At 38.8% G+C, this 22,311-nt stretch overlaps 1 pseudogene; it reads right to left on the bottom strand.

The window, feature by feature from the left end:
• Positions 1-18,945: 18,945 nt before the first annotated feature.
• Positions 18,946-22,095, bottom strand: LOC143628914 (uncharacterized; annotated as a pseudogene).
• Between the last annotated feature and the right edge of the window lie 216 nt (positions 22,096-22,311).

Here is a 22,311-nt window from a genome sequence, read left to right as displayed (position 1 = left end):
AAATACAAACTCTACAACACATAGATCATTTTAACGAAAATTTGCGGGCGTTACATTCGAGCAAGCTACACTTCAACGAGCAAGAGTGTTCTTTTATCGAGCATGGATTGCCAATCGAGCAAAAAGCTTGATCATACAAGTTTTAACCAAGTATTACGAGCACAGGATGATCGTGCACATGGGGACAAGCATGGATGCAGTAAGAAGATGTCACGTGATCAAAGCAAGGACTTCGAGCATAGTTCAGTTCCCGAGCAAGATTTACATCTGAGCATGCTAAAGATTGCTGAATAAGAATAGCTGAAGACATCAAGAAGAATGAGCTTGCTCGATGGAATAGTTCGAGCAAAGCATGGACTAGTCAAGAGGGATGAAGTCTGCTGGAAGGGAATATCTTCACTGAAGATATTCTAAGTAAAGTATGCTCGAGGACATTCATCAAGCATACCTAGCATAGTGAGTTTGCTCGAGCAAGATTGTTACCTTGCTCGAGGACTCAACACTTGTATTATTTTGTATTTCGTTATGTAATGATTAGGAACTTCTAGAATGAATGTCAGGGTCTATAAATAGGGATCCTAGGTTTCAATTTAGGGCACGGATTTACACACGGGATACAAGAAACATTCTAAAAGAATATTCTATTTGTTTCCTCGTACACCCGCCGCCGTCGCCGTCACACACGAAACCCTAGACATTCCTTTCACTGTTTCATTAATGAATCATTTAATACAGTGAATCTTTGTCTTTGAATGAGCTTTTATTGACTATCTATTATTGTTTTGCGTTTGCAATTTTCACTCCTTCGTTCCCACTCGTTGGATATCCTGATTCTGCCGGGATATTCAATAGGCCTTTGGGTAATCGGGTCGGTGTGTTCTTGTCAACTTTTTTGAAGGTTTCACCCGACTCACGGTCCTGACAACCCTAATCTTTATGATATTGTTTGTGAGAATGCAAGGCTTGAATTTTGAAAATATCAAGTTGAAAGAATAGAATGCCATAATGGCTTCAAGGAACTCGGCATTGGAGGCTGCGCTGACTGAAGCTCTATCAAAAATTCGAACCCTAGAGGGGCAGTCTGAGGTTGAGAAGACCTCAGATGCACCAAAATAGGGGGAGAAAACTGAAGGTGCAGAGAGTTTAATGGTGATTGGAGAGCTATATGAAAGTTCTGAAGAGGAAGTTAGACCATCAGATGCACTAAAGTTAATAAATGATGAGTATGAAGATGATAAATCTGGTGATGAGGGGGGGAATAAAGAAGAAGAGGAAACTGAAGAAGAAATAATTAAAAGAAAATAAAAGGGAAAGGGGATTGCATTTACTGACGATGATTTACATCCCCTGCCCCAACATAGAGTTCAATCTGATGATATACTGCACAAGGAGAATGTGATTGATCCTGATGTTGCAGAAGCTGAATCTGTAAAGACTACCATGAGGCTATTAAATGAAGATTTGGAGTCTTTGGTGAGAGAAGAGGAGGAGGAAATACCTCAAGAAGTGCTTGAAGCACTAATAAACATGAAGGAGAAAGAAAAGGAGCATGAGAGGAGGGTGAAAGAGGCAGATGAGGCAATTAAGGCTACACTTGATGCTTTAAGAGAAAGTATGAATGTTGATGAACAAGAACAGGACACAACTAAAGAACCAGTGACAAATGTACATGAAGAGCCTATAGTGATTGAACCTGAACAACCTGAGACTGAACCTGTCAACATTGAAATGGAAACAGATAAAGAACAAGAGACTGGTCTGGGATTAAGAGAAAAACCCAAGAAGGATGAAGCACCAGGGATGCCATGGAACATTTATGTCAAATTCATTGCTCAATTAGTCATGCTCAGAACTAATTTTGATATTCTCCTACATCCGGATGAGTTCAGACCGGAAACTGTAGCTGCAGCAAGGAGAGCTCATGAAGAACAAAGACAAGAACAATGGAAGAAAAGCCAACTCCTGCTGACAGACACATCTGAACCAATTATAGATGAGGTTTGTGATGAAGATGACCATGAGTTAGAAGAATCAAAGACATCTGAAACGGTTGATGAAGAAATCATACTTAAAGGGCCAGAAGTTGAAGTAACTCAATCAAATACTCCCACTCAATCTAAATCATCTTTGAAATGAAAAGACACATCTGAAATTGAAACACCCAAATCGAAAAGACAAAAATCAGTAAAGGTGATGGTGTACAAAAGAAGATTAGACAAACTGGAAAGAAAGGAGAAGGGCTCAATCTAAAAGAAATGAAGAACCAATGATTGAGGCTCTCCACAATCTTGAAGAAACAATTGACTTGGAAGATGAGAGAGAAGATGAGGAGGGGCCAAAGGATGTTGAAATAGAGAATGAAGACATAGACTATCTGATTAGTTTGGACTATGACATTAAGTACCTTCAAAGACTAACAAAAGAAGAAATGGCAAAAGAAGCTGAAGGGTGGAGGATGAGGAAGTCTAAAAGAGAAATGTTGATCAAAGCTGGTCACAAGCCTGCATTCCTAAACTTACAATCTTTTGACACAATAGACAGACTATAAAGGAGTGTTCTTGTAGACGACGTCTCAGATTATGTGAAAAAGGTATCAAAGAAGAAGGTAGAGGGAGAAAAAGTGTTAAAAGAGACGGACAGTAGCAAAAGGAGAACCGAAAAGAAAGCCAGTGATGAAACATAATATGAGTCATTGAAGGCAAAACATAATGACATAAAATTTCTTCAACTATATGGCTACAGCTATGAGTCCTTGATAAAGCTTTCTCCTGAAGAACTAAAAAGAAAAATTCAACTTGTGAAAGACTCCCACAAAGACAAGAAAAGTCAGGAAGAATATGAAAGAGAACAAGAGCTAAGGTTGAGATTGGCAAGAGAAAGAGAAGAAAGAAGAAGAGGTGGTTTGAAGATCCTCAGAGGGTAGAAACATTGAAAGAGATCGTCATGGGGAAGGGAATGACAGAAGAACAGTTTCAAAACATGCCTCATGAACAATTAATTGAAATATATAATAGAGAGCAGAGACTGTATTTGGAAACCCATAGAAAACTGCAGGAAGATAGGCTGAGAGCTGAAGAGGTGGTTCGAGCTGAAATGATGAGTGCTCTTCACCAAAAGGGAGCAAAAATGTCAAGGTTAGTGGTGCAGACAGATGAAACAATCAGAAGGTTGTATGTAGAGGAAGGGCTCGACAAATTAAAGTCAACTCAGTAAGGGAGCTCGAGCCGAAACCCAAGGTCTGAGAGTGTGAGGCCCGTGCCACCAAAAAATTTAAATCTGCCCACACATCTCTTCTTTGATAAAAGGTCAAAGACTTGAGAGTTATAACAGAAGATTAAGAGGAAACTCTCATCATATTCAGAGATGACTTGAGAAAGTTTACAAAATAACAATTAACCAAGATGGCTGAACTGACACTGTATGACAATCAAATCAGAAGTCAGCCATCTGGTCAACAAAGAAATGATCTCTCAAAATTTATAAAAGAACAAGCAGAAAGGGGGTTCCCATTCTTGTAGCAGAAGAAAAGAGAGATACGAAGCCAGACAGAGAGGGAGAAAAGAAACCAAAGGATAAATGAAGTGCATATCTCTGAACTCTCCCTCTTTGAGATAAAGAAAAGAAAGTCTCAAGCAAGCAGCTCACTTGGTAAAAGGAAGACATTAAAACAGTGCTTAGCTATGAGAGAAGTGCAGGAACCAAACTCATTGGTACAATAATTTGGGAGAATCACGTACATAACTTACAATATGCACAATGATTCAATTACATTGAGAAATAAGTTTGGCATACCCATTGCAGTGATAAGACATGATGAAGATCTCAAATTTATGCATCCACTAGACCTTAAAGACTTGATTGATGCTAAATTTCCATATGACTCCTCTGATGCCATTGAGTTTGATATGATCAAACAGAAGGCTGCCTTTGTCAAGAGAATGAAAGAAAGAACTGATACAGGGAGCAGGAGGAGAAGATAGCAGAAAAGGGATAAATGATGATTAATTTTTCTTTCTGTTTATCTTGTAATTTTTGTTTGAGTTGTACTTGATGTAAAAACTTTAATTTGTAATGCCCAAGAGGCAGAATTTTTCTACTTATGTAATGAAATGACATGTTTTTAAATGATATATCTTTAATGTCTGATACATGTGTAACTCTATGCAGGTCTGTTTTGGTGCATCTGAGCTTGTTCCAATCTAGGGGGAGATTGTTGGGTCGGATTTATGATAAGGAAGACTGGATTCTTCTCAACCTCCTCAGAAAACGGCTAAGTATGGACTTCGAGCAAGCCTAGACAATCGAGCATGGTTTTACTACTTCGAGCAAGGTCTTCAGAACCTTAAATGGTTAATTCTTCTAAGTGGTAAGGCTTCGAGCAAGCTACACTTCAATGAGCAAGAGTGTTCTTCTATCGAGCATGGATTGCCAATCGAGCAAACAGCTTGATCATACAAGTTTTAACCAAGTGTTACAAGCAAAGGATGATCGAGCACATGGGGACAAGCATGGATGCAATAAGAAGATGCACATGATCAAAGCAAGGACTTCGAGCACAGTTCAGTTCCCGAGTAAGATTTACATCCGAGCATGCTAAAGATTGCTGAATAAGAATAGCTGAAGACATCAAGAAGAATGAGCTTGCTCGATGGACTAGTTCGAGCAAAACATGGACTAGTCAAGAGGGATGAAGTCTGCTGGAAGGGAATATCTTCACTGAAGATATTCTAAGTAAAGTATGCTCGAGGACATTCATCGAGCATACCTAGCATAGTGAGTTTGCTCGAGCAAGATTGTTACCTTGCTCGAGGACTCAACACTTGTATTATTTTGTATTTCATTATGTAATGATTAGGAACTTCTAGAAGGAATGTCAGGGTCTATAAATAGGGGTCCTAGGTTTCCATTTAAGGCACAAATTTACACACAGGATACGAGAAACATTCTAAAAGAATATTCTATTTGTTTCCTCGTACACCCGCCACCGCCGCCATCACACACGAAACCCTAGACATTCCTTACACTATTTCATTAATGAATCATTTAATAAAGTGAATCTTTGTCTTTGAATGAGCTTTTATTGACTATCTATTATTGTTTTGTGTTTGCAATTTTCACTCCTTCGTTCCCACTCGTTGGATATCCTGATTCCGCCGGGATATTCAACAGGCCTTTGGGTAATCGGGTTGGTGTGTTCTTGTCAACCTTTTCGAAGGTTTCACCCGACTCACGGTCCTGACAGAACCCCCCCCCCCCCATCGCTAATGATAATGTGAGGAACACTAAATCGTGAAAATAAATTGGACTGGACAAATTTACAAACAGCTGTATGACCGTTTGTCTTGGTGGCGATTGGTTCTACCCACTTAGTACACTTAATCGACCGCCACCAAGATGTATAAATTACCGAACGAATTAGGGAACGGGCCCATGATATCAATCCCCCAAACAACAAAGATCTCGATGACGAAGATCGATTGCATGGGCATCTCGTCCCTCTTTGAGATGCTACCCACTTGTTGGCATCTAGCACAATTCCTCACAAACGCTGCTGCATCTTAATAGATGGTTGGCCAATAGAATCCACATGCAAGAACGCGATTCCCTGTCTTCTGATCTCTGAAATGGCCTCCACACGCTGATGAATGAGCATGATGTAAAACACCCCGCACCTCTTCCTCCGATATGCAACGCCTCATCACTTGATCCAACTTTGAAAAAGTCCGGATCTTCCCACATATAATGCTTTACCTAAGAGAGGAAATGGTGCTTCTTCTTCCTTTGCCAAAACTCCGGAATTGTGTCTGCAACAAGAAAATTAATAATATCAACATACCATGGTAAAGTTGAAACACAAAATAATTGCTCATCTGGAAATGATTAGTTGATGGCTCTCTCGTCTTCCTCCTCTTCTTGTCCCACCAATTTAGACAAGTGATCCGCAACCACATTCTCGCTCCCCTTCTTGTCACGAAGCTCCACATCAAACTCTCGGAGTAGCAAAATACATCTGATCAAGCGCGGCTTTGCGTCTTTCTTCTCAATCAAGTACTTGACTGCGCTGTGATCTGAAAACACAATAATCTTGCCCCCCCCCCCCTAATGTAAGATCTAAATTTATCTAACGTATACACTACCACAAGAAACTCCTTTTCCGTTGTGGTATAATTAATTTGAGCATTGAAAAAGGGTTTTGCTCGTGTAGTATATGACAGCGGGCTTCTTATCCACCCGTTGACCCAATACGGCCCCGACCGCATAGTCATTTGCGTCACACATAATTTTAAAAGGAAGTGACCAATTAGGTGACATCAAGATCGGGGCTTCAATCAATTTGTTTTTAAGAACATTAAAAGCATTTAGACACACTTCATTGAAAACAAATGGTACATCTTTTAGGAGCAAATTACAAAACGATTTAGTTATGACACTAACGTTTTTTAAGAACCGTCGGTAAAACTGGCATGACCCAAAAATGACCGGATTCCCTTCACATTAGTAGGTGGTGGTAAATTAGATATGACTTGGATTTTAGCCCGGTCAACCTCAATCCCCCTACTTGAGATGACATGTCCTAAAATCGTCCCTTCCTGCGCAATGAAATGGATTTTCTCCCAACTTAAGATCAAATTTGTTTCCACACATCTTTTTAAAAATTTAGTTAGTTCATTTAAGCATTTTTCAAAATATGAACCGAAAATTAAAAAATCATCCATAACAATTTCGAGTGAATCCCCGACCATATCTGAAAAGATACTCATCATACACCTTTGAAAGGTGGCCGGGGCACTACACAAACCAAAAGGCACCTGCCTAAATGCGAAAGTACCGTATGGACACGTAAAAGTGGTCTTATGTTGGTCATCGGGATGAATAGCGATTTGATTGTACCCTGAATAAGCATCTAGAAAACAATAAAACTTCTGACCTGAAAGTTTCTCGATGATTTGGTCAGTGAACGGTAAAGGAAAATGGTCCTTAGATGTTGCCGCATTCAGCTTTCTATAATCAACATAAATTCACCACACGGTTACCGGCCGGGTGGCAATTTCCTCACCTTTCACATTACGGGATATCTGAATACCCGCCTTCTTTGGAACCATCTGTATGGGATTTACCCATGTACTGTCTGAGATCAGGAAAATGATGCCCGCATCCAACCACTTTAAAACATCCTTCTTCACAACCTCCCGCATATTCGGATTCAACCGTCTTTGCTCATCATGAGCGGGTTTTACCTCGGGTTCGGTGATGATCTTGTGCATAACGATATATGGGCTAATCCCTCTTAAGTTTGCAATCATCCAACCAATAGCCATCTTGTGCTCTTTTTGGACTTCCAACAACGCCTTCTCTTGATTCTCTTCTAAATTCGAGGCGATGATGGCCGGTAAAGTCTCCCCTTCTCCCAAGAATACATATTTAAGGTGTTTTGGGAGTTCCTTCAATTCCACAACCGGTGGACTCTCCAACGATGGTTTCAACTTCGAATCTATTGTATCGGGTAGCCTCTCCACCTACTAAGACCATGGCGGTTTCCCAATACTAGCAGTGTACACCTCAACTGCGTCTTCTTCCTCTTGCAACTGTAATGCAAGCTTAAACTATTTCCCTGCAACAAATAGCACACTCATATGTGGCATCTTCCTCACTTTTGTACGGGTTCAACCCGTTAATGACTTCAGCCGCGAAGCATTTATCACTCACCAGAGGGTTAGATACGTTTGAAAACACATTAAGCCGAAGATTTTTATTACCAAAAGCCATGTCCACTTGTAACACCCCGGCTAAAGCGGAAACGCCTGAGTGTGACGTACAGATTGCTCAAACACACGTGACACTATTAGGTGACCATGATAACATTATTTCATTTAAATCGTTATGTAACACAAGTTTATCAAATAATACAAGTTGTAACAAATAAATAAACAAAGGATAAGTTATTCTTTGAATATCCTATAGGCATGCTATGTGTCTTCTAACTTTCATCCTCGTATCTTTACACCTGTAACATAAGTATAAAATAAAGTCAGCTACGAACATAGCTGGTGAGCTTCCACAGTTTAAATACGTACGTAAAAACCATACAACACATGGACAAGTGATAAATGAGCAAGTAAGTCCTTTCCAATTGGTAAAAACCAACGTACTCGGGAAATCGCGCAAGTAAGGTCCTTTCCAGTTGATAGCAATCAATGTACTCGGATAATGAGGCCCTTTTCCACTCGATACAAATGGACCGGAGTGCAAAGGGGGGCGTATGATCATACTTAATGAGGCTTCCCAATCGTGCAAGTAATATTCGTGCAAGTAATACAAGTAACACACAAGTCCATATACGAATTGTAGTTTTGTAATAGAAGTAACAATACTTTGAATTTTAATATGAATACATATGCTACCCCAAAACAATAAAAATATTAAAAAGGGGTGGTGAAAAACTCACCTTGAAATTGAAGATAAACGTTGCAATGAAAACCGAAAGCATGATAACGAAACCGAAGCGGTCGAACATGCGTTAAAGAAATCCGAAACGATTGAACTTCTCGAACTATAATTAAAACAAAAGCAAAGTCTAACTATCGGGATTGAAAAGGTTAAAATTATTTTGTTAACGGAGTTAAGCATTATTTAATGTAACTTTTATTATTTTATGGCATTTTTATATTTTAATAATATTGTTTAAGCTTTAACGGGTTTTAACGATTTAAATTAATATTTTATTAATAACTTAACGCTAGTACGAGAATTATGATATTTGCGAATCACGGATTTTAACTATAGTTTTATCTAAAAAAAATGATTATGTTTACAATTTATCAAAGGTAACGAGCTATAGTCAACGAAACGGAAAAATAAAATAATTTTATCGGGTTTAATGAAGGTGAACGTTAGTTTTTAGGTGAAAAATGTTAAACTTAGATTTATACATAATTTATTATGTTAAAATGATTTTATTTGATTTAAAATAATTTTTAATAATCTATTTGGTTTATTTAATAATAAAGACGACTTAAAAGAATTCGGTTCATTTCCGGTCGGACCCGGACTCAACTTTAGGTTGGGTTCGTTTCTGACATGGTAAAAAGTATTATATTTTAGAGAGTGAGATGAAAAGAATTAGTTTTAGATGTTGGATAAATAAAATAACTAAACCGAACCGAATAAATACATAAGCGAGTCAAGATCGTTTTTGATGAACTACACTATTGTTAAATAAATAATATAACATTAAGTTCTAAACGACACGAACAAGCAGAAACTAAAAACATACCCGGAACAAGAACTTAGATAATAAAAGAAGAAATCTTGAACTTCACGGTTTGACTTCATAAATCAAAGTAGGTGAAAATCACCAAAATGAGAAAATAACAAGAATCTTTTGTAAATTGAGTTGTGAAGAAATGAGAATGAATGGTGCTCTATTTATAAGTGAAGTGAGCTAGAGTTGTTTCAATTGTATTAAATTGGTCAAAATACTTAATGGGTCATGAATGCCATTTAAAACTTGTAATTTGTCATAAAAATTAAATTGTAACCTACAATTTATATTCAAACACATTTATTATCATCATAAAGAATTTTGACCAAGATTTAAATGTAGTAGGAATGTATTTTTCTTCATCTTTTAAAACCAACTAAGTAAAAAAAATGTGACATAATTAAATAATAATAAAAAAATGTACTTTGGTTATACGTAAGTAATGTTATCTATGCGACATTTGAATAAAGTATATATATATATATATATTAGTAATGGTTAATATATTTAAATAACTTTAGGAAAAGCTATTACATATGAAATATATAACATATGATTGTATTTATAACTAAATGGATCACCTCGACTAATAAAACGGATTAGTTTTATATATTTACTCTTTAGTCCTTGAACTTTGAGGTGCAATCTATATGAAATAGAATATATATAACTTGGATATTTTTATATTTTACCCGCACAGTTTGCAAATTGCTTTATCTTTAAAACATTGACTTTCGTTAATTGCGCAAAATGAATTGAAAGCGACAAATGATAACCGTAAATCCTCAGAATTCAATACGAATAGAAAATGAAGGTATGATAAACGACGAACAAGAGTACATTAAAATGAAAAACCGGGTCGGTTTAACGAACACAATACTAACTCAAAAATGACGAATGTCACTTGAAGTGAAACTTAAGAATCTTTTAATAATATATATATTTATAAACAAAAACCGAAAATTTGAAATGGGTCGGGTTTTCAGATTTGAAAAGTAACGAATGTTACACCACTACCCCGGTTCTACAATTTATTAAAGCATTTGTGGTGGCCAAATATGGTCGACCGAGAATCACGTTTGGTTGCCGTTTCGGGTCAACTATCACGTAGTCTAGAACCAGGAAGTCAACCGGGTAATAAAAATCTTTAATCATCACAATCACATCATTCACAATTCCCCTAGGAAGCTTAAGTGTCAAATCGACCAACACCATAGTGGTTTCGGCTTTTCTGAGTGGCCGAAAATCATATTGGTCATATAAGCTCCCCGGGAGAATACTCACCCCCGCTCCAAGATCTAACAACGCCCTTGTCATTTTAAAATTGTCCACTTGAATTAGTATAATTGGCATTCCCGGATCTTGCAATTTGGGTGGGAGGATACCCGTCAAAACTGAACTCACATTTGCAATTAAGTCAACTTGTTGGGGCAATTTATGAGTTCGCTTTTGAGTACACAAGTCTTTTAAATATTTGGTTTACGCGAGGACTTGTTTAATAGCATCTATGAGGGGTAAAATGATTTTAACTCGCTTAAATATCTCCCACATTTCCTCCTATTGTGGGCCCTTCTTCTTAAGTGCCGATGAGGTCCCAGGATTCACGAATGCCCAAGGGAACCCGAGGGAATGGAACGGTTTTTCTCGGTGACCCCGTCTCCTTAGCGGTTGGTGTTCTTGTTTTAGTTACTGATTCATTTATGTTTTTATTAGTTGCTTTTATCGGTTTATTATTTGGTTCAATTTTGACCTCATCTTCACTTTTCCCATCTTCTCCCAAGTCTTCCACCACACCTCAACTAACGGTGGTGGAGCTACTCCATTATTATAAACCTTACGGCCCATATGGGTACTTACCTGGTTGATGTGGGCATCTTTCCATTCGCAGAAATGCTACTCTGATGGCTCGGATTTTTCAAGGTGTCACTTGGCAGTTCGGATGGATTTCTCTTCAAACTCGCTACTTCTTCCAGGAGTTGGCTCACTTGTTTATCTCTCGAGGCATTCACTTTCTCTTGAATTTCTAGTCTTTGGTTCATATTCTTATAATAAGCCTCCTGATATGCCTTCATTTTCTTCAAGAATTCCATGACATCCTTGATTGACTCCTCTTTGTTACCCGATGAGTTTCCTTGCCCTTGCTGATTATTCTTTTGATAGCCTTTGTCATACCCCACAAACTCTCTCTAATTGTACCAGCTTTGACCATTACCCGTGTTGTTCCCATATTGCCTCTGATTCGACAGATATCCTGCTCTCTGAGAACTACCTTGAAAATTCGGGTTTTGTTGCATGTTCGGGTTTCCATAACTGAAGTTGGGGTGGTTTCCTAGGCCCGGGTGGTAGGTATTTGAATTCATATTGTTATTATTGTTTACCTCCTTTCCCCCTTGCACAAAATTTATCTCCTCCTCCTCCTCCTCTTCTTCGTCTTCTATTACAACTCCGCAACTTCCCACCTCATGGCCCAACTCTTCACAAACTGGGTAGGCTCTACCCAACTTCCCTTTCTCTCTCGTACCCACACTCATTAACTGATCCAATTTTCTTTCCGAATGCGCCATACGATCATCTGATTTCACAACCGCCCTTTTTACCATTCGGTTTGACTGAGCCTATCTTCTTAAGTTCATAACGTGTCACTCCAAATGCTGCCAACCTTCATTATCATCATTGGTCAAAAATGACCCATTCATGGTGGACTGAAGATCGTACACATCATCATTAGATAACCTGCTATTAAAAGCCTTATTTAATTCCCACAATGCCATCCCATGATGAGGAAAGGTTCTAAATAGTCGCTTGAATCTTGTGAAGGCTGACACGAGGTCGAAGACTCGCGCAAAAATAAACCAATTACAACTAATTAGATAGTGGTAAATGGGTGTCGAACACGAAGAGTTTGTGGAATATGTGTTATCAAGTAGTTTATAAATTAACTAAATTAAAACTAAATGCAGAAAATGAAATTGCAAAGTTTTGGTTGGTTTGTTTGATTAACGAAATTAACTAAAACACTTAACACGGTTTTTCAATCAAATACGAGAAGATATGCTCTCCCTCGGTTTCAGGTTTCAATGAATGTTAATATAAATGTTTTATCCTAAGACGAACTATAAACATAATACATGAATATGCAATTGATTGTGATAATTGAGGACTAAGTACTTGGATTACAATTGCAAGGTTATCACTCAAAGATCAATTAGATTATCCAACCCTAAATTCCACCCGATTAATCCCGATTGTCTATAGCACCAAGAACTGACGGTTTAGAACACGAATTAAACAAACTAACAATTTATCAATCAACACATAGATATCATAATTATGAAATCAATAATACTAACGTATCATCTCAACAATTGCATAAACATTCAATCAACAAACCATATGAAACCTTACAATCCGAGGGAAAACATAAAGGAATTTAGCCGAGCATGATTCGGGTCATCATCCCTTCGATTACAATGTGCATATGAATCAAAAACAAGTCTCTAATGTTTACACAACTCAAAATTGAGTTATATCTCCTCCAAATCGCCTCTCAAATGTCTCTAGATCAAAAACCATGAAAAAGATAACCAAAAGCCAACCCAAAACGGCCTTAAAATAGCAGTTACAAGTTCTGCGTCAGAGTCCACCGTAAGCTACGGTGGCTACCGTAGCTTACGGTAGCTTAAAATGTTGCTACGCCAGTTATCTTCTGTTTACGCCAGGACTCCACGCTGAAGCTCTACCGTAGCTTACGGTGGCTACCGTAAGCTACGGTAGCCTCAGTTCCAATTTCCTTGTTTTGGTTTGACTTGTTGACTGCCATCGCCAATTCTCGCGTCCTTTGCTCCTCTTCATCATAGTTCATTTGAACCGCCATTTTTAGCATTTTTACCTACAAACGCACAATATAGTGTAGTAATCCAAATTCGTGAAATTAAACATAAACGCACACGTTTTAACGAGAATTACTACACTTAAGGGTGGTGCTACAATCCACCCGTCAAAGGCTTTATGAAACGTTTCGCCCGTTCCTTATTGAAAGTTTCTGTTGGTGGTTCGGGCCTCGGACGTTCTTTGCGGTGTATAGTATTCGTCCAGAAATTTCTGAGCCAAATCTTGCCACATGTAAATTCTTTCCGAAGGCAAGGATAAAAGCCACTACTTTGTTGTATCCTTCAGGCTAAATTGAAAAACGACCAACTTAACTTCATCCGCAGTGAACACTTGACTTGAGATGGTGGCACATATAGCATTGAACTCGCTCAAGTGAAGGTATAGTTCTTCTGTAGCTTTCCCACGAAACATAGGTATCCTAGTTAAACTGTTTTGGTTTGACTTGTTGACTGCCATCGCCAATTCTCGCGTCCTTTGCTCCTCTTCATCATAGTTCATTTGAACCGCCATTTTTAGCATTTGTACCTACAAACGCACAATATAGTGTAGTAATCCAAATTTGTGAAATTAAACATAAACGCACACGTTTTAACGTGAATTACTACACTTAAGGGTGGTGCTACAATCCACCCATCACATTCCCTCACTTCAATGTTGCTTGCCCTCAAGCAACTCATCAAGCCAATTGTTTTTAGAACATCACCTCCACACAAACCACAAGCCCAGCTCAATTAATGTCCCGAGTCATACCCTATTCCCACATAATCAGAGGTTTGCACTAGCTTACCTGATATTATATTTTAAAACATAAGATTCTAGTCAAACTTAACATGCTTTCGGTATTTACTCGCACATAACACACCGTCACTCATTAACTCACTTATCAGTGATCGTTCCAAATATCACAGTCATATTCAATTTTCCTCGCATACGCTTGCACTACCGTCAAATCTCCACCTAATCGTGCTTTAACATAAAAACAAATCAAGAGGTCTTAAACGAGTTATAATGAGGCTAGGGGTAAAGGTATGGAATGAGAATATTGAAAATGACTCAAACAATCCGACCCGGCTTGTTACATCAAAACTAAATTAAACAATAAAACATACCACTATCTACATAACAACTTACGTAACAAACCCGAACCACAAGGCTTTGAACATTGCCTCGACTTTTCCTTTCTTTTTCATATATATATATATATATATATATATATATATATATATATATATATATATATATATTATAACATAATAGCTTGCATGAACAATTACTACTACTCTCTATTTATTACTAACGAAACAACTACCATTACAAAGAACCTATCAAGCCGGGTCGTCTCACAATTACATCGGGGTTAATTAAATAGGAACAATAAGCCCAAATATGTTTACTAAAGGAACCAACCCCCCGCCCCTCTCATTATCCACGCTCATGTATGTAATTTATGAGGCCCAACCCCCAAAACCTAGACTCACACTCATCCGAGACGAGGCTTTAACCTAAGTGCCTCAATCACTTTTGCCTTTATGCCAAGCTAAGGTCTTGAAATGCATCGATAGCACAAGTTCTAACGGAGAATAACCATTCCGTCACTGCACCTCATTTACCCAATATCCAAGTGACTGTGGCATGTTATGTGATTGGATAAACCGAAAGCATGATAACCTTGCCTAGAATACTACTCGACCACACTTTTAACATAACTAAGCAAACTTGATTTTTGGGGAATTATGACCATGAAAGGGGACCAAAATTTTGCCCCGACAATCTTACCACTTTTCCGGTGTTTTTCTTTCAAAAATGTGTATAATTTTTTTATTTTTTATTTTATTTATTTATTTTTTTTCATCCCTCATTCCCACACTTGAGGTACATTGTCCTCAATGTAGGGTATTTAGGATAACGAAAACACCACCACGAGGACGACCCTTAAATTCCAACTTGTCATTACTCCACCCATCCTCCCAAGACCCAAACATAAATAGAAAAATATGATACAAAAATGTACAAGGGGAACACCTGATTTGCTGCCGACGCAGCTCAATAGTAACGGGGCTGAGGTGGTCCAAAAATGGACGTCATCACATCTGTGAATTCACCAAAACCAAACGCCCCTTGATCCTCTCCACTCGCTTGACCTTCTCCTTGAGCTTGCTGCGGGTTCACCCATTCAGAATGATGTAATGGCGGCATGGGATAATTCACCGACGTCATATGGTGGCAATGTGGTGTAGTCGACGATCGGTGGGTCAGCCACCACAGGTTGACCAGAATGCCATGCTTCATGCATTCTCCTTTAACGGTCATCCTCATACCGATGATTAATTTCTCTTTGCTCAGCATACGCGTGGGTCCGGTTCCACACTTCTTAGCGATCATACATCTGCTTTTGGTCCCGTTCCATGCTCGCGCCCATGAAAGTTTGGTGATCAAATAATGTCTGAGTAGTCTCGGCCCAATTGTAGAAGTGTGCTGGCCTGTTGTTGATTATCACATCCTGCATGCTGCCATGGTGTGCCCAATTTGGGTCAAATGTTTGCCTCGAATAATCAAACGGTAAGGCACTTCCCCATCCCCGTCCTTGCGCACTCGAACTACCGCCTACTCCTTCGCTTTCCATTGCAACCCGCTCACCCGGTTCATCATCATAATCATCCTCTCCACTATCTCCCTATTCATCATCACTCTCACTTTTATCTTCTTCTCCCGGTTGCAACGGTCGAGCATCAACCTTCAATGCCCTCCATCTTTGTCCCTCGCTTTTCAGCATGTGGTACCTGTCACTTGCTCGGTACTCCCAACCAACTCCCAACTTTGTCACATCAAACGGCTTGTGTTTCTTCCCAACTCCAATAACACCAAACCGCATCAACAACGCGGTTATCAACCGACAATGTGGAATAATCTTCCTACTCACATTATTCCGGCTTATCCAAATATTGTTAAGTACTAGATACCGGAACAAAACAATTGGTCCTCCATGCATCAAAGAGTATAGAATCGGGACACCAGGGTACCGAACTTCTTGCATATCCCCTCTTCTTGGCATGATATTATGCAAACAAATGATGAGCAACATCTTTGGCTCAATCTTTAAATTCTTCCTCAATAATTTCCAATCATAAGTACCAGGTAAAAACAATGCTTCCAACATCATTCTCTAAGTTGGATGCCTGTCGGGTTGATAATACAAGTCGGTCAAATCCGGATACACGTAGTTGCTTTGAGGCTTACTGTCAAAACGTGCAATTTTCCTCAATATTTCAAATGACATAGTGACCTCGATGTTGTTAATAGTTCCTATGAGCTTCATCCCCGAGGGTTTATTAAACGAATGACATCTCAACGTTGCCATCCATTCTTCGATTTCATCAATGAACACATACTTATCATTTCTATCATAACACTTGAGGGTTGCTTCCCAACCCAACGCCTTGAATCGATCAAAAACATCAAACGGACCAAACTCACGCTCCGGGACCACTTTTTCACAAATAAACGCGTTGTACTTCTTTGTTAAACTATTCATTTTCTCATGAAACAGCTCTGGTTGCCATCTCAAATCATGATCTGTTAATGGTCCGTGAGTCCAATCCGGCTTAACATACTGCACATCTTCTTCCCGTTCTTGTTGTTGTTCTAACCTCCGCTTTTTTGCTTGTTCGGCAGCAGAAGTGCTAGATGAACCCGCAATCCATTTTCCTTTATCTTTTGCAGATCGTCCCATCTAACAATGACAAACGTTAACCAAATTAGTATTCATCTCTATATACATTCCCACACTTGCTTGTTTCTACGGTTGTGAATATGTGAAATTCATAAGCCATTTTCCATAAAATTTTGACAGCATTTCGTTTAAACATAGAACATATTCCATTTTCAACTTTTGTCAAACTTTAATTTTCCATACCATATTCACAACCATAACAAAATTTCAAACTATCATCACACTTTCTCACATTCAACAAACAAGTGTAAGCAATGTACAACATGTAATCTTAACTAATGAGTTTTGTAGCAATCGAATAAATGGAAACATACTTTAAGCCGAATTAAATACTCTAAGCACACTATTCACTAGTCACTTGCAAAACCCACTTGATGTTCACAATTTTCGGACCAAAAACGTCCACAATCAAACCCCAAAAAGTTAAGATTGATGAAAACCGAGCAAAGAATGTGATTCCTTGCGAAAATCTAGTCAAGTTAGACCCGAAAATCGTTGATTTTGGTTAAGATTTGAAGAAGTTAGGATTTGGGGATTAGGGTTTGATGGACAGATGAATTGATGAAGATGGTGAATGAAGGGGGAAAGAGAAGAAGATTGGTTTTATGTTGTTAAAGATTTTTGTATTTCATTAAATTTTTTATTTTTTTTTTTAAATACTGCAGACTAGCGTCACTGTTTCAGAGTCCACCGTAAGCTACGGTGGCTACCGTAGCTTACGGTAGGTCCTTGGCATAGAAGACCCAGCTTAAACAGTAAGGATCCAGCGTAGAAGTTTTCAGGTTCACCGTAGCTTACGGTGGACACCGTAGGCTACGGTGGAACCTGATGCACAATTTTTTTTATTATGTTAAGCCAAAATCTTTCAAAACCAAATAAAATTATTTACAATCAAAAACTAAAAATTACCCTACCCCCCATGAAAAACCCGAGTTGTCCTCAACACGGTGAAGAGATTCCCGAGAATTTCCCACACTTGATTTGGACAACCTTGTAATGAGAAAGGTAATTTTTATGACCAAATTTGAACAAAAACTAAACTAAATTATACAACAAACCTAGACCGTTTAATTAGTTATTTCCTCAGGCGACCGCAACAGGTAGCCTACTTTGTCCACTTCACACATGTTGATATCCTTACCCTCCAAGTATGGTTTAAGTCGGTGTCCGTTCACATTTTGTCTTGCTTGATTGTGCAAGTCTTCAATTTCCACATCACCAAACTTGCCCACTCTTGTTATAACAAACGGGCCTATCCATTTGCTTTTGAGTTTCCTGGGAAACAGTTTGAGTCTTGAATTATAAAGCCACACTTTTTGCCCAACCTCAAATGTTCGTTTCTTTATCTTGGCATCATGCACTCTCTTCAATTTCTCCTTGTAATTCGATGCACATTCATATGCCTCATCTCGGATCTCTTCCAATTCGTTCAATTTCAACTTTCTTAACTCACCAGCTTCCTTGTAGTCCAAATTCACATTTTTAATTGCCCATAATTCTCGGTGAGCCAACTCCGTTGGCAAATGACAACCTTTCCCATACACCAACCGATAAGGAGTCGTTCCTATGGGCGTTTTATAAGCAGTTCGATACGCCCATAATGCATCATCCAACTTTACCGACCAATCCTTCCCATCAACCCGTACCATCTTCATCAATATTTCTTTTATTTGTCGGTTGGACACTTCAACTTGTCCATTTGTTTGCGGGTGATACGGAGTAGCAATTCGATGATTTACATTATACCGCTTCAACAATTTCCCGAAGTTGAAATTCTTGAAATGCGTTCCACCATCACTTATAATCACTCTCGGAATTCCAAATCTTGCAAAAATATTGGATTGAACAAACTTACATACCACGGTGTGATCATTAGTCCTTGTTGCTATGGCTTCAACCCACTTTGAAACATAATCCACCGCCACCAATATGTATAAATACCCACAAGAATTTAGAAACGGGCCCATAAAGTCAATTCCCCATACGTCAAAAATGTCAACCACCAAAATGGGTTGCAAAGGCATCTCGTCCCGTTTTGAAATTCCACCCATCTTTTGACAATTCAAACAATGGTGTGCATAGTCACTTGCATCTTTTAAGATTGTGGGCCAATAAAACCCACTTGTGAGAACTCGATAACCAGTCTTTTGCCCACTAAAATGACCACCACAAGTGGATGAATGAGCATGTGCCAAAATCTCTTGAACTTCTGATTCGGGAATGCACCGCCGAATGATTTGATCGGCACCAATTTTGAACAAGTCGGGCTCATCCCAAATATATTGCTTGACTTGGGAAAGAAATTGTTGTCTCCTTTTCTTGGCCCAATGTTTCGGCATCTCACCCGTGGCCAAATAGTTGACATAATGGGCATACCACGGTGTAGTGGACACGGCTAACAACTGTTCATCCAGAAATCTCTCATTTATTTCATGTGAATCATCGACCCCTTCCAAAGGAATTCTCGATAAGTGGTCCGCCACCACATTTTCACACCCCTTCTTATCTCGGACCTCCAAATCGAACTCTTGTAACCATAAGACCCAACGAATCAAGCGGGGTTTTGCATCTTTCTTCTCCATGAGGTAACGAACCGCACTATGATCTGAATAAACCACAACCTTACTCCCCCATATGTATGACCGAAACTTATCCAAGGCGTACACCACCGCAAGTAATTCTTTTTCAGTAGTGGTGTAATTCAATTGTGTCTCAGATAATGTTTTGCTTGCATAGTAAATCACCACCGGTTTCTTATCAATTCTTTGAACCAAAAATGCTCCAATCGTGATATCACTTGCATCACACATAATCTCAAATGGCTCCATCCAATCCGGCGGTTATAAAATCGGTGCTTGCACTAATTTTTCCTTCAAAACATCGAATGCTTGCAAACAATCATCAGTAAAATCAAATGCAACATCTTTTAGCAACAAATTGCATAAAGGTTTAGTAATCACACTAAAACCTTTAATAAACCGTCAGAAAACCCGGCATGTCCCAAAAATGACCTTACCCCTTTTACATTTTTCGGTGGTGGCGATGAAGAAATAACCTTAATTTTTGTTTTATCCACTTCCATTCCCCGACTTGAAACTACATGCCCCAACACAATACCCTCTTGTACCATGAAATGACTTTTCTCCCAACTTAAAACCAAATTAGTCACGACGCAACGTTTTAAAACTTTTTCCAATTCATCAAGACATCTTTCAAAAGTTGATCCAAAAATAGAAAAGTCATCCATAAATACCTCAAGTGAATCCCCAACCATGTCCGAAAAAATACTCATCATACATCGTTGGAACGTGGCCGGGGCATTACACAATCCAAATGGCATTCGCCTAAAGGCAAAAGTGCCATATGGACATGTGAATGTAGTTTTGTGTTGGTCGTCAGGATGGATGGCAATTTGATTATATCCCGAGTACCCATCCAAAAAACATTAAAATTTTTGACCTGATAATTTTTCAATAATTTGGTCAATAAAGGGTAATGGAAAATGGTCTTTTGAGGTAGCCGCATTTAGCTTCCTATAATCAATGCACACTCGCCACCCGGTTACCGGTTGGGTGGCGATTTGTTCACCACTTTCATCTTTAATTACCTGGATGCCGGCTTTCTTTGGAACTACCTGTGTTGGACTTACCCATACACTGTCTGAGATTGGATAGATAATTCCCGCATCCAACCATTTGATGACTTCCTTTTTCACCACTTCTCTCAAATTGGGGTTCAACCTCCTTTGAGCTTCCCGAGTAGGCTTTGCATCATCCGTGGTGATTATTTTGTGCATTACTATAGATGGACTAATACCCTTCAAATCGGCTATTGTGATTCTTCAAAACTTCCAACAATCTCTCTTCTTGAGCCTCATTCAAGTTAGAGGCAATGATAACCGGCAACATCTCACCTTCTCCCAAAAAAGCATACTTAAGATGACTTGGCAACTCTTTCAATTCTACCTTGGGAGGACAAATCAACGAGGGTTTAGTATTCGAATTGATTTATGTTGGTAGACTTTCCACCTAATGAGTCCACGGTGGTCTTCCGTCTTGCAATGCCCATACTGCTTGTTTCTTTTCCTCTAACTCCAATGCACAAATGTGAACCTATTCAGAATCATCACAAACACAAACATCCAACATACCTTCCTCATACTCATGTGGTACACACCCATCTATGATATCTGCCATAAAACATTCTTCACTAGCCAATGAATTAGCAACATTAGTAAACACATTTAAACGCATTTTTCTATTTCCAAAGGCCATGTCAACCGTACCAAACCAGCAGTCAATAATAGCATGAGCAGTATTTAAAAATGGCCGACCCAATATAACATTTTGTTGTTGTGTTGGGTCAACCAACGAGTAATCTAGAACCAAAAAGTCAACAGGATAATAAAATTCCTCTACTTTAACAATAACATCCCTCACGATCCCTCGAGGAACTTTGTGAGACAAATCAGCCAATACAACTGTGGTCTCAACTCGTTTAAGTGGACCAAAATCGTATTGTTCATACAAACCCCCCGGTAGGATACTTACACCCGCTCCAAGATCCGATAGTGCCCAGGACATTTGAAAGTCACCCACTTGAATGTTAATCAAGGGTGCTCCCGGGTCTTGAAGCTTAGGTGGAAGATCACCTTTTAGAATTGCACTCACTCGTTCAGTCAAATCAACCCGTTTAGGAACCTTTTGTTGTCTTTTCTGAGTACACAATTCTTTTAAAAATTTTGCATATACGGGTACTTGTTTTATTGCTTCAAGTAAAGGAAGATTAACTTTAACTTTTTAAATACTTCCCACATCTCCTCCTTTTGAGGACCCCGTTTTAAAATCACGTTTTTCTTACCCGGATCATTTAAAGCTGAAGGAAAAGGAATTGGAACCTCTTCCACTTCCTTTCTTTTATCATTTAAAAGTTTATTTTGACCTGAACCTTGGTTTGAAAACGTGGATAGTTTAGGGGGTTGAATAGGTGAAGCTTGTTCATCTTCACTTTCTACCCCCGTCACATCCTCTACCACACCTTCAACTAACTCCAGTATGGTATTGATTTTAAACTCCTTACCACTTCTTAAAACACTTACTTGATTAATCGGTACATTGCAAGAAGTAGTGTGATTAGGGTTCACCTTGGTGTCGCTCGGGAGTTGACCTTTGTTCTTCTTCAAATTAGATACCTCGGTTGCAAGTTGGCCCATTTAAGTTGTCAATGATTGGATGGCTTTGTCACGCATTTCATCCTTTTGTATACGAGCTTCATCCAACTGATTCCTCTTTTGCATCTCTTGTTGCATCATCTTAAGCATGTCCATCACTTCATTCCCACTTGATGAACTTTGGCCCGAAGACCCGGCAACGGCGCTAAAATTTGACACGAGGTCGAAGACTCGCGCAAAAATAAACCAATTACAACT

This window comes from Bidens hawaiensis, unplaced genomic scaffold (assembly GCF_021521415.1).
Source record: "Bidens hawaiensis isolate Kalapana, Puna unplaced genomic scaffold, B.hawaiensis_p1.1 tig00005084_1, whole genome shotgun sequence".
In the NCBI taxonomy this organism is placed as follows: domain Eukaryota; kingdom Viridiplantae; phylum Streptophyta; class Magnoliopsida; order Asterales; family Asteraceae; genus Bidens; species Bidens hawaiensis.
The sequence above is the reverse complement of the archived record's forward strand: the minus strand, read 5'-3'. Positions and strand labels throughout refer to the sequence as shown.